Genomic DNA, 13,675 nt, shown 5'->3' with positions numbered 1-13,675 from the left:
ATGAACCTGCACTCCAAGGTCTCTTTGTTCAGCAACACTCCCTAGGACCTTACCATTAAGTGTATAAGTCCTGCTAAGATTTGCTTTCCCAAAATGCAGCACCTCGCATTTATCTAAATTAAACTCCATCTGCCATTCCTCAGCCCACTGGCCCATCTGATCAAGATCTTGTTATAATCTGAGGTAACCTTCTTTGCTGTCCACTACACCTCCAATTTTGGTGTCATCTGCAAACTTACTAACTATACCTCTTTTACTCACATCCAAGTCATTTATATTAATGATGAAAAGTAGTGGACCCAGCCCCGATCCTTGTGGCACTCCACTGGTCACAGGCCTCCAATCTGAAAAGCAATCCTCCACCACCACCCTCTCTCTTCTACCTTCAAGCCAGTTCTGTATCCAATTGGCTCGTTCTCCCTGTATTCCATGAGTGACACAGAAGACAATGCTGGTGCTACAGTTATCCGCAAAATATATTAATGACCTGGATGATGGAAGTGAATATCCTACAGCCAAATTTGAGTATGATGCAAAAATAGGTGGAAAGGCAGGTGGTAATGATGATACAAAGAATCAGAGGCATGTAAATAATTGAAGTGAGTTGGTGAAAACTTAATAATCACAAAAATCTGGCATCGAGGGAAGGCAAGTGAACTGTTGGCCTTTCCTTCAAAGGGAATTGTGTATTAAATAGGGAGGGTAAAAACAATGACTGCAGATGCTGGAAACCAGATTCAGGATTAGTGGTGCTGGAAAAACACAGCAGTTCAGACAGCATCCGAGGAGCAGGAAAATCGACGTTTCAGGTATTTCTGATTAAGGGCTTTTGCCCGAAACGTCGATTTTACTGCTCCTCGGATGCTGTCTGAACTGCTGTGTTTTTCCAGCACCACTAATCCTGAATATTAAATAGAGAGGTTTTGCTCTAATTTCCGATCTCGCTGAGAATACTGTGATCAGTTCTCATTATCTTACCTGAATAAAGATATACATACTGGAATTGTCGGGTGTTGGTGATGGTGTAGTTCAGAAAATGTTCACAGGGGAAAGTTAAGCAGGTCAGAAGAATGAGAGGAAATCCTATTGGAACATACAGGCTTCTTACGGAGCTTACAAGGTAGATACAGACATTCTTTGTGAGAGAGTCCAGGATCAGAGGGCACAATCTGAGAGCAAGGAATTGCACATTTAAGACTGAGATGAGAAGGAATTTCTTCTCTCAAAGGAGAATAAATCTGTGAAATCCTTTACTATAGAGGGATGTCAAGGCTGGGTCATTATGTGTATTCAAGGCTGAAACAGACAGAATTTTAATCAGTAAGGGGATCAAGGGTTATGGGGGTGGGGGTGGGGGGGGTAAGTGGGGTTGAGGATGATCAGATAAACCTTGGTGGAGCAGACTTGATGAGCTGATTGACTTAGTCTAGCTTCCACATCTTATGGTCTTTCATAAGAAGAAGTTCAATGATCAAACATGAGTAGTCAACATCCATAAATATAGTTTGAAATGTCATCCTACAACAGCACTGACAACCTTACACACTGATGAACATTTAACATCCCCATTACCGAACCATCAACAATAGCTTTTATTCAGGACTCCTGCCAAACTTTCATAGGCTCCATCACCTCCTCAGGCACTGACCATTGCAATCGTTTCCACACACTAAAAGCTATTCAGCTGTGACGGATGGGTTGTCCACACACAATTCAACACATTTACTGGCAATCTTCTACGTTGCAGAACACAGCCCATAAAAGGAAACAGCAGTAAAGAACTTGCACGGAGTAGGATTAGCTGCCTGTCCTCAATTTCTCCTGGAGCTGCTCAGTGTTCTTAATGTGGTTGCCACTAAAGCTGTAGCAAGTGCTGTCATTGAAACTATCAAATACATTCCTCACATTATTTACCTTCTAAAATTCCAGTTCACCCTTGCCCTGCAATGTGGTATGATGTATAAAGTGTGGATGGTTTAACCATGTATTTCTCACTTTTCTCCCATCACTATCATCCTAATTCTCCAGGTGTGTAGTTCCAGTAGTGCTGTAGAGGAGAGACAGAGGAAGAGTAGATCTCTGTGGAACAAGCACCCACCCTTGATCTGAAATTGTAGCCAGCAGCTCAGTACAGGTATTACACATGTCTTTGATGGTAATATAGAGAGACAGAATGTGCACAGGGTGAATCACTAGACATGAATGCACTGTGGTCAGAATAGATTAAAAGAACAGTAGAAGTGCCAGCTGCCTGGAGGCCAAGAAAGAAAGGCTGGTTACAAAGAAGTATTGCTGTGCCTCAGCTGGTTGCATCCTCAGCTTTGGCAGTATTTGCCAACACATGTACACCGTCACCATTTTGGACTTGAGAGGAAGGCGCCCGTGACATGAGGAATACTTATGCTCAGCCTCTGAGTTTTGCAGCCTGAGGCCACAGACAGGATACCAGACTAAATCACGGCAGGCATGAAGAAATATAAATACAAACTCAAAAAGATAAATCTGTTTTGTTACAACACATTCTGAGATGATGTAGAAGTATTTAAAATAATAAAAGGATAGTACAAAATAGGGAGAAATAAATTCTTTCCAGCAACTGGGGAGTCCAGTTGAAGGCTCAAAAAGTGTGCTGCTGGAAAAGCACAGCCGGTTAGGCAGCATCCGAAGAGCAGGAGAATCGATGTTTCAAGCATAAGTTCTTAGTAAGCATCAGCTTGTTCTTGAAATGTCAGCTCTCCTGCTCCTCGGATGCTGCCTGACCTGCTGTGCTTTTCCAGCAATACACTTACTGACTCTGATCTTCAGCATCTGCAGTCCTCACTTTCTCCGAGTCCAGATGAAGGTCAGGGTTAAATGTAAGTGTTTTCAAATTTCAATACATTTCTGTAATATAAACACAAGAGTTGTGAGACTGTAAAATTCACCAGGATTATTGCAGTAATTGATGCAGATAGGGGGCTTGAAGGGAAATGCAAATAAACAGAAATATAAATATGCTCAGACCTAGTTCTTGATGTGTAGGATAAAGGTTGAGTTGGAATAGTTGTGCCAAATGCTCTGTTTCCATGTTGTACTTCTCTGTGCATTTCTTCTTTAACAAGGAAGCAGTCATTGAGTGGATTAATCAGTCGATTGTAAGTTATTGTTGGCTTAACTCCAATAAACAATAAGATCTCCTTCAGTCTACTTTTCGTGATTCAACGTCTTCAATGATAAAGCCCTGATTTTGGCCAAGCCTTCAGCAAAAGGAAACTTAAATTGGCAAAGTGTAAAATGAACAAATAAATCCCTCAAAACTGTTGTCAAACTACTCCTGATAGAGTTTGGTCGCAGTTCCCACCATGACAGTTTTGCAGGACAAAAGTAACAGTTAATGTTTTAAAACAAAGATGTAAAACACTTAAAACAAATGACATTTTATAGCATTGCAGACATAATTAGCTTCGCAATAGATTTTTAACTTAAATGGGAAAACTTTCTGATCCTGAAGATGACTTTTGTCGGTATTTCCAAGGCAGCATCCAAGCTACAGCGACAATGTTTTTGTGATTTGTACAGAATAATTAGATTTCCTTTTGGGTTTCAGTAAGGACTTCTCCAAGCTTGCAGGAAAGCCAGCCTCCAAAATTAAAACTGTAAATCACAGCTTTCACCCAACATTGCATTCCCAGTGTGCTTATTGCTGCTGACATTGCTATGGTTTTTTGGGGGGTGGGGGGGGGGGGGGGGTAAGGGGGTGGAGTTCCAAGATTTTGATCCGGTGACACTGAGGGAGTGGTGATATATTGGCAAGTCATGATCAGATGTCCCATACCAGGTTATAATCATAGAGATGTACAGCATGGAAACAGATCCTTCGGTCCAACCTGTCCATGCCAGCCAGATATCCCAATCTTTAAAAACACAGGCTTTTGGAGGGTTGCTCCTTCATCAGATAAGTCACTTCACCTGACAAAGAAGCAGCGCTCCTAAAGCTTATGATTTTAAATAAACCTGTTGGACGATAACCCAGTATCATGGGCCTTGTGACTTTGTCCACCCCAACCCAACACTGGTGCCTCCACATCAAGTCATGATGATGAATGACTTGGAAGGAAACTAGCAGCTGGTGATGTCTAACATACACTTTCATTCTAATTGCTTAATTTTTGCAATAGTGCAGTAATGACGCAATTTATTTTGTCAATAAGTAGTTTGTGAACTCTGACCAGTTGACAACAATCAATTTACATTAACATTTAAGTAAAACAACTTCCCATAACTTGAAATTTTCCACTGTAACAAGTGCAGAGATGTTTAAGCATAACCTCAAATAACAGTGTGAAACTGTGGCCTGGATTTTCTGATGGTCAGACAGACAGTTATTATTCCAATCTCAATGGGGGATTGCAAAGGGGGACTTGCAGAACCCCCAGTGGAGTACAATCCAAAGGAATTGTTCAGGAAATTTCACAGGGGAAACTCCTCCACACCTGGAACTCTCCAAAAGTCTCCACATATCCTCTGTGACAGGCAAACCCCAACTACACCCCACCCCTGACTCAACATCGCCAGACTTCATCTCCCTTCACCCTCTCTGGATCTGATCCACCGTCAGCACCTGGGTCTTGGAACATCCTCTTGTTCCTGGGAGCCAAACCCGGCCCCTTTCTCCACAGCCATCCCCCTCTCTGGGTATGAAATCCCCTTCATTCATCAGGAGCCCTCTTTCCCTAATCTGTCTCCACACTCTCCCCTTCTCCCAACCTCACCCCCATCCCCACTCTCACACCCATCCTCACATCCGGCCAGACCGGATTTCTCCCACTCTCCCTGACCTGCTCTAAATGCTGCAGCAATATTTTTGCTACTTTACACCCTGGCACCTTTCGCACCTGCCACCTAACCCCAGCACCCTACCCCAAACCCATCTAATACCCGAACCCCAGTACACTACCCTATATCCACCTGGCACCTAACCCCAGTACCCTACCCACATACCCACCTGAAACTTAATCCCAGTACACTATCCCATACCCACTTAATACCTTAACCCCAACACCCTACTGTATACCCACCTGATACCCGAAACTTAGTACCCTACTCTATACCCACTTGGCACCCTAACACCGGTGCCCTACCCCTATCCACCTGGCACCTTAATCCCAATATCCCACCTCCTACCCAGCTCGCACCCTAACCCCAATTCCCTACACCCGATCCAGTTGGCATCCTATTTACCTGACCCTACCCCCCTACTCTCCCAGCACCCTAACTTTACACCTTATGTACAGAAGCTGTCAAAGTTAATTTCCATGATTCTGGACCTTTACAATTCCATAAGCAGTAGTTGACTTCTGTGAATAAGGATGTGATCTGCCTTCTTCAACAAGTTTCCATTACGAGAGAGCTATCAGAATGGGGGTACTGCTCCATGTTTCAGAAGAGCCCTGAATGGGCTGTCGTGTCAGAAATATGAAGCACACTCCTATCACAGAACAGAAGGGACAGAATGCCAGTTGAAATGAGATTGCCACTCCTTGGAAATTCCTACCCTATGTTGTTGCTTAGCAACCTGCGAGACTGTTTTAAAACAAAGTAATGTATTATTGTGAGAAGATTATTCATTGTTGATCTTAATCCAATTAATCATGGTTAATCTTTTTGTTATTCCCACAAATGAAACAGATATTTGATTGTATAGTGGTAGTTTTAACAATGACTGTTGGCGCACTTGAGTATTAATCTTATTTTATGTCTGTCTAACATCACCACTATTGACTGACTGAAGTGAGTTACAAAGTATTGTCAAGCAGTATTTGTATATTCTGTAAGTCCCATGGGAATCTGATTCAATCTCAGTAATTTATTGTAATTATTGATTATGGTGGGATTTTAATGTGCAGGTATTTAATCTGTCAATGTAACATATTTACAGACAATTCCAGGGCAATGTTTTGTTGTAGAGCATAAAGTATAGACCTAGTCAAGTAACTGTAGGTAAACATGTATAAATTTCAAAATAACTTCCCACGTCACATCTGTGTGATCAACTATGGTCATCTATCCACTGAAAGTACAGTACTTTGCTGCATAGAAGACAACCCCATTTCTTTTCAATGACAAAATGCATGTTTAGGCCTATATTTGCCATTTGTAAATTGATTCATATTTGGAAATGACCTCAATTTTTAATCTCAGGTATAGATGTGTAGGGTCACACTTGCTGCATGGTTTTAAGCAAATGGTACAGACCATGTTGCCAAGAATGTGCACGAGATACACACTCACACAGAGCAGACTCTCCATGATAAACAGAAATGGGTCCTTCTGCAAATAGACTGAAATATGAAACTAGTTTCTAAAGAAAATCCCAGCATTTTCTAACTCATGAAATAGTCTGATGCAAGACTTGATGAAAGAGGAATTTGGCCTAAAAAGGCCAGAACCAAATGTGTCATTACAACAGGGACTTGGCATTGGCCTAATCTGGAGATCCGATAGATTGGAATGGCTCTTGAAATCTGTCAGAATGGTTGCATCTCATGTTCCATCTAATTTGTTTTTCCTCTGAATAGATCTCTGAGATCTGTACAGAGTAGTGTCTTCTGAAACGGGAGGCCAATGCTGGGAATAGTGTTTCATGAAGAGTCAGTCCTTATGTGTGGACCTTCAAAGCAGCTGTGCAGCTTGAGAGGAGTGTCTGGGACATGGTCACCAGAAATGCAATCTGCACTTAAATGGGCCAAATAAAACCAAAGATTTCAGAGCTATTGGTCTTGCCAGTTTTGCAGAGTAAATATATCTGATGTTGTGGTTGTTGCAGATCAGAGACTGCCAAAACTGCAATGCCAAATTTCCAATTTCCAATAATTCCCTATCTGACAGGAGCAAAGCTGTAAGAACCCATTATATTAAATCAGAAACATGGAGGAAACGCCCATGAATTTTGACATATGCAGGAACGGAACTGGGGAGTTCATAAGTAGTCTGAACACTGTTGTCTTCTCTTTCTCTTTCACTTTAAAATTTTCTCTCACATGAGCCATCCCCTCTCTATTTAGTTTAACACCCTCTCTATAACCCGCGGGACACGGTCATCAATGTGGTCCCGGTTAAGGCCAGCCTACATGCTGATAATATTCGAGGAAAGTAAGGACTGCAGATGCTGGAGATCAGAGCTGAAAATGTGTTGCTGGAAAAGCGCAGCAGGTCAGGCAGCATCCAAGGAGCAGGAGAATCGACGTTTCGGGCATAAGCCCTTCCTCATTCCTGAAGAAGGGCTTATGCCCGAAACGTCGATTCTCCTGTTCCATGGATGCTGCCTGACCTGCTGCGCTTTTCCAGCAACACATTTTCAGCTACATGCTGATAATGTCAAGGTTGTGGGAGGGTGGTATGGTGTCTCAGTGGTTAGCACGGCTGCCTCACAGCACCAGGAACCCAGGTTTGATTCCAGCCTCAGGCGGCTGTCTGTGTGGAGTTTGCACATTCTCCCCGTGTCTGCATGAGTTTCCTCCGGGTGCTCCGGTTTCCTCCCACAGTCCAAAGATGTGCAAGTTAGATGGATTGGCCAAGCTAAATTGCCCATAGTGTTCAGGGACGTATAGGTTAAGTGCATTAGTCAGGGGTAAATGTAGGGGAGTGGGTCTGGGTGGGTTACTCTTCAGTGGGTCATTGTGGACTTGTTGGGCTGAAGGGCTTGTTTCCACACTGTAGGGAATCTATGATACGTTAAAGCTCCTGCTCTGTCCAGTACCACTTTGATTCAGTACCATTTGAGTCAAAAGCCATTTCTCCCAATCATTGAGTCATGTGTTTAGCTCTTGAATTTCTTTTTATATATTCACTCGTAGGACATGGGCATCAGCACTTATTGCCTGTCCCTGGTTGCCCTGGAGAAGATGGTGGTGAGCTGCCTTCTCAAACCGCTGCAGGCTACCTACTGAAGGTACTTGCCATTTTGCTTGAGGCTTGAGTAACAGTCTAGAAATGATTACCTTGTGTTTATGCAATTTAATTTTATCCTGAGCTGCCCTTACACCCTGAGCAGGATTTCTTTCTTAGCCATTTAGTTGTTTACAGATCACATGATCCAGCAAATCTGCTTTTCTTAAAGGCTTCTAGTGGTACTTTCAAAATCATCCTGAAGAAGGGTCACTCAACTTTCAGGTAACTCTGCTTTCTCTCCACAGACTATGTCAAACCTGCTGAGTTTTTCCAGCAATTTCTGATTATGCATTTGACATGGTTACTCATTTCACCCATCTCTCCATATCCAGTTAAAGACTGTTACTGTCCTTTACATTATTTACTGCATTACTGAGTTTTAAGTCACCCGTTAATTTACTGACCTCTTGGAAACACTACCATATATTTGCTCCCTAAAACAACCTTTTGCCAAATTTGTATCACTCAACCAAAGCTTATTTAATTGAATGGATTTCAGTTTGGCCAGCAAGTCTATAATGTGTACTTTTATCAAATGTGTTTTGAAAGTACAAATACATAAAAACTGCATTGCTTTCATCAGATTTCTCCATTGCTTCACAGCCAAGACGTACGTGACTGAATTCTGTATTAGCTTCACACTTTGAAATTATATCCCGTATCCCTGAATCCAGGTCAGTGATATGAATAACAAAAAGCAGTGACTGGTACCATGTTCTGGGTGAACACCAATACGTACATCTCTCCAGACTGAAAACAACCATTCATAGCTCCTCTCTGCTTTCTGTCCAATAGCAAATATTGTCCTCATATTACCCCTGTAATCTCTTATCCTTTAATGCTACTAATGTGCTTGTGTGGTAATTTGTGAAATGTATTTTGAAAGTGCATATACACAACATCAACTGGACACCATTCATCAGCTCTCGCTCTCTCTATCTCTCTGTTATACCAAAGAACTCAATTTAATCAAACATCATTTGCCTTTCTTGTCTTAGCTATCCACCCCTATTTTTCCAAGTAATAAACTGATTTTGCCACAGACTCTTCCATTTAAAGGTTTCTCCACCAGGGACCTGTCATTATCATGTGTATTATTGAACTATTTTTAAGTGGGGATGTAATATTTGAAGCCTTGAATCCGCTGGCACTGCTCCCATACCTGGGAGGATAAAAATAGATGAAGGAAGATCCAATAGTTGGTTTCAATATCTGAAATATTTGTAAGATTCAATATCGGAGAAGTGTAATTAATCTTTTTTATTGGTGGGTGATGCAATAATAAGTAGGATCATTGTGATCAAGAATAAAATGTGTGTAAGATTACAAGATGTTTTGTTTAATACAGAGTTTTTGAAACATGGCAAGTTTTATCACAATGTGGGTTATTACTTCAGAGACCATGACTTTTAAAGGGTTTGAATGACTGCTAGAAGTGAAGACTATAAAAGGTTGTGAAGAAAAGGCTGGAGAAATGAAGTGAGAGTAGACAGTTCTACTGAAAGACAGCATTGTTAATAATCATGATTTGGAGATGCCGGTGTTGGACTGGGGTGTACAAAGTTAAAAATCACACAATACCAGGTTATAGTCCAACAGGTTTAACTGGAGGCACACTAGCTTTCGGAGGATGAAGGAGCGTCGCTCCGAAAGCTAGTGTGCTTCCAATTAAACCTGTTGGACTATAACCTGGTGTTGTGTGATTTTTAGCATTGTTAATGGTCTCCTTCTGTGTCACAGTTTCTAATTTTCTGAATAAAGGATCAGTCATTAGTGAACTGTTTAATCAACTTTCCCAGTGAGTTAAAGATATGTTATTACCCACTCATGTAGCACTACTAACATTCCAACAGAAGTGATAGATGTCTGATACAGATGTGTGGATCCCTGCTCAAAATTACAGACAGAATATACTCTATTGCTCTCCTGTATTTCTAAGCATTTCTAATTGATAAAAAAGAGCAAAGCAGCTAACTAGAACACTCTTATGCTTCACTTCTGAAGCCAGAACAATGGAAATGACAGCCTGGCATAACCTCAAAAGAACGAGGTCACAAAAAGAATGTTAGAGTCCTCTCATTTCCAACAATCTTTGCTCAGTAACATCCTCACTATGTTGACGTTTGTGTCCCTAGTTAGAGAAGCAGATACAAAAGCTGCTGGAATTGTTTGATTGGTAACTGCGGCTGCAAATGTGCATTGTCCATTCATCAAGTGAAGGTAAAATCAATCCAGACTGTGGTTATCCCATAATAAGAAGGTTCACCAAAACTCTCCGGGTGGAATCTACCCAGACCTTGAAAAATACCAGAGATGAGAATCATGTGAAAATTCAAGATCTTTCTGATAATGAGGGCAATAAGCCAGATTTTCCACTTGAGTTCTGGATTTTAAGATGACATTCTTGCTCATGAGTAGTGAGTGACCCATTGATTGAGATTATCAGTCATTATAGGAGAAGGTGAGGACTGCAGATGCTGGAGATCAGAGTTGAGAGTGTGGTGCTGGAAAAGCACAGCAGGTCAGGCAGTATCCAAGGAGCAGGAAAATCAAGGTTTTGGGCATAAGTCTGAATTCCTGGTGAAGAGTGTATGCCCGAAACATCGATTCCCCTTCTCCTCGGATGCTGCCTCACCTGCTGTGCTTTTTTAGCACCACACTCTCGACCCATTATCACTCATTATCACTTGACCTTGACTCGTTAATATGCAGTCTCCTATTCAACCACCTACTGGATAGAAATTAGTCACTTGTTTACTTTCATAGCACTCACTTACCTGGATGCCCACCATTTCCCTGCCTTGACTTGTATTCTCTTGCCTTTTAGAACAAAGAACAGTATAGCATAGGAACAGGCCCTTCAGCCCTCCAAGCCTGCGTCGACACATTTTGCCCTTCCATACTGAAACTGTATTCACTTACAGAATCTGTGTCCCTCTATTCCCTTACTGTTCATGTATTTGTCCAGGTGCTTCTTGAATGCTGCTATTGTATCTGCTTCCACCCCCCTCCTCTGGCAACGTGGAGGACACAAGACTGAGAAAACTTGTTATTGCTGTCAGCAGTACTCAGTCAAGGGGGTGATGATATTACTGGCTAGCTCTGTGTTTTGTCAATCTCACATCTGCAGCAACAACATACACAGCTAACACACTGCTTCACTTCAAACAATTAGCCATGTGTCAAAGTTTGAGGACTGTCAGGGACTCAGTCAGGGATCCCAGCAGTCAGTTTAAGGCAACTACCAATGTCAGCCTGGGATTTGGTAACAGTCATGAGCTGCTTAGGGAGGTCAGGGTCAGGATCTGTACCTCAGAAAGGAGAGAAAGCTGTATGTCAGGAACCCACCATTCACTTTTCTCCCCTCTCATTGGCTCTTTCTTTCTGGAAAGAGAGACAGTGAGGGATTGAGAGATACATTAGTGCAAGTGCAGCCGTGAGTGCAAGTGCAGGTGCAGGGAAGGTAGTGAGGGGTTCCGAGTCAGTAGGCAGTGCCAAAGCCATATTGAGTTCACTGTGTCAGGGAATTGGATGGGTAATAGCAAGTGAGAAAAGATGTTTCAAGCAACCAAATCTCCCTGTATCCCATACTTCCTGCCTTCATCAAAAAGCACCCTTAAGTGAACCTTAGTTTTGAGTTGTCTGTATTTCAGCCAATATGACAGAATCTAATAAATAATCCACAAATACCTCATTTTTGTTTCATAGCCAAACATACTTTTCTTAACGTAACACAATTGAATTCCATATTAAGTTTGTGAATGAAATATTTGACTTCAAACCCCAAATTTTAAAATTTACGAAAAGCAATTACATAATTGCAAGGAGAGTGTTTTCTAAAGTTCATTAGAAAATATGGCAATAAATAAGTAGAGGAAAATATTTATTCAAAATATTAAACAAATATATGTATAATTTAAAAAGCAGAAAGTCAATGGGAAAGATCCATCCATGATATCCTAGAGGAATTAAAGATTCTATTTGATTAAAAGAAGCTTGTACGGTTTCAAGAAATAGTGGTAGATATGAAGACTGTCCATCACAGGAGAAGATCTGGAAAAAGTAGCGTCGTGATATCAAACATACATTGACTACCATAGGGAACCCTATCAAATGCCTTGCTGAAGTCCATATTCGCCGTATCCACTGCTCGACCATCGTTGACCTGTCTCGTCACCTCCTCAAAGAACTCAGTAAGATTTGTGAGGCATGACCTGCCCCTCACAAAGCCGTGCTGACTGCCTTTAATCACTGTATGCTTTTCCAAATAGTCATAAATCCTATCCCTTAGACTTCTTTCCAAAACCTTGCTGACCACAGACATAAGACTGACTGGTCTGTACTTGCCAGGGATTTCCCTATTCTCCTTCTTGAAAAGTGGAACAACATTCGCCTCCTTCCAAACCTCCAGTACAACCTCCGTGGAGAGTGAGGAAGCAAAGATCTTCACCAGTAGCTTAGCAACCTCCTTTCTCGCTTCCTGGAGCCACCTAGGCTAAATCTGATCTGACCCTGAGGACTTACCAACCTTCATGTTTGCCAAAATTTCCAGCACATCAACTTCATCAATCTTGATCTGTTCAAGCCTGTTTCCCAGCCCCTCAAAGTTCTCATTCACAACAAGTTCCCTTTCCTTAGTGAAAACAGAAGCAAAAACTCATTTTCAGCTTCCCTTATCTGCTCAGACTCCACGCACAAGTTCCCTACGCTATCCCTGACCGGCCCTACCCTGATCATTCTCTTATTCCTCATGTGTGAGTAAAATGCCTTTGGGTTCTCCCTAATTCTTCTTGCCAAGCCTATTTTGTGGCCCCTCCTGGCTCTCCTCAGTCCATTTCTGAGCTCCTTTCTAGCTGGCCTGTAATTCTCTAAATTCTAGATTAGTGGTGCTGGAAGAGCACAGCAGTTCAGGCAGCATCCAAGTAGCTTCGAAATCGACGTATTCTCTAAAGCTGTGCTCGATCCTTGCTTCCTCCACCTTATGTAAGCTGCCTTCTTCCTTTTGACGAGAAGCTCCTCTGTTCTCGTCATCCAAGTCTCCTTAATCTTACCCCTTCTTGCCTGTGTGAGAGGAACAAATTTGTGTACCACTTGCAACAACTGCTCCTTAAATAGTCTCCACATGTCTGCTGTGCCCTTTCTGTGGAACAATTGCTCCCAATCTGTACTTCCCAACTCCTGTCTGGTAGCATCATAATTTTCTTTTCCAAAATTAAATGCCTTCCCTTGGTAACTGCTCCTTCCCGCAGCCCCCCACCCGTCAAAGGCTATAGTAAATGTGAGGCAGTTGTGATCACGTCACCAAAGTACTCCCCCCACCAGGAGATCTGACACCTGTCCTGGCTGATTGCCGTGCACCAAATCCAAAATGGCCTCCCCCTTTATCAGTCTGTCTACATACTGAGTAAGGAAACCCTCCTGAACACACCTGACAAAAACGGCTCCATCCAAACCATCTGCACTAAGGAGGTTCCAGTCAATATTGGAAAAGTTGAAGTCATCCATAACAACAACCCTGCTACATCTGCATTTTTCCAAAATCTGCTGGCCTATAAGATCTTCAATCTCTCTATTGCTATTAGGTGGTCTGTAGAAAACCCCCAATGCGATGGCTGTTCCCTTGCTGTTCCTAAGTTCCACCCATACTGACACAGTAGACAAACCTTCCTCAAAAACCTTTGTTTCTGGAGCTGTGATGCACTCTCTGATTAGCAATCCTACACCCCCTCCTCTTTTTCCACATTCC

The sequence above is a fragment of the Chiloscyllium punctatum genome, chromosome 9, assembly GCF_047496795.1.
Source record: "Chiloscyllium punctatum isolate Juve2018m chromosome 9, sChiPun1.3, whole genome shotgun sequence".
Classification (NCBI taxonomy): Eukaryota; Metazoa; Chordata; class Chondrichthyes; order Orectolobiformes; family Hemiscylliidae; genus Chiloscyllium; species Chiloscyllium punctatum.
This window is presented reverse-complemented; position numbering follows the sequence as displayed.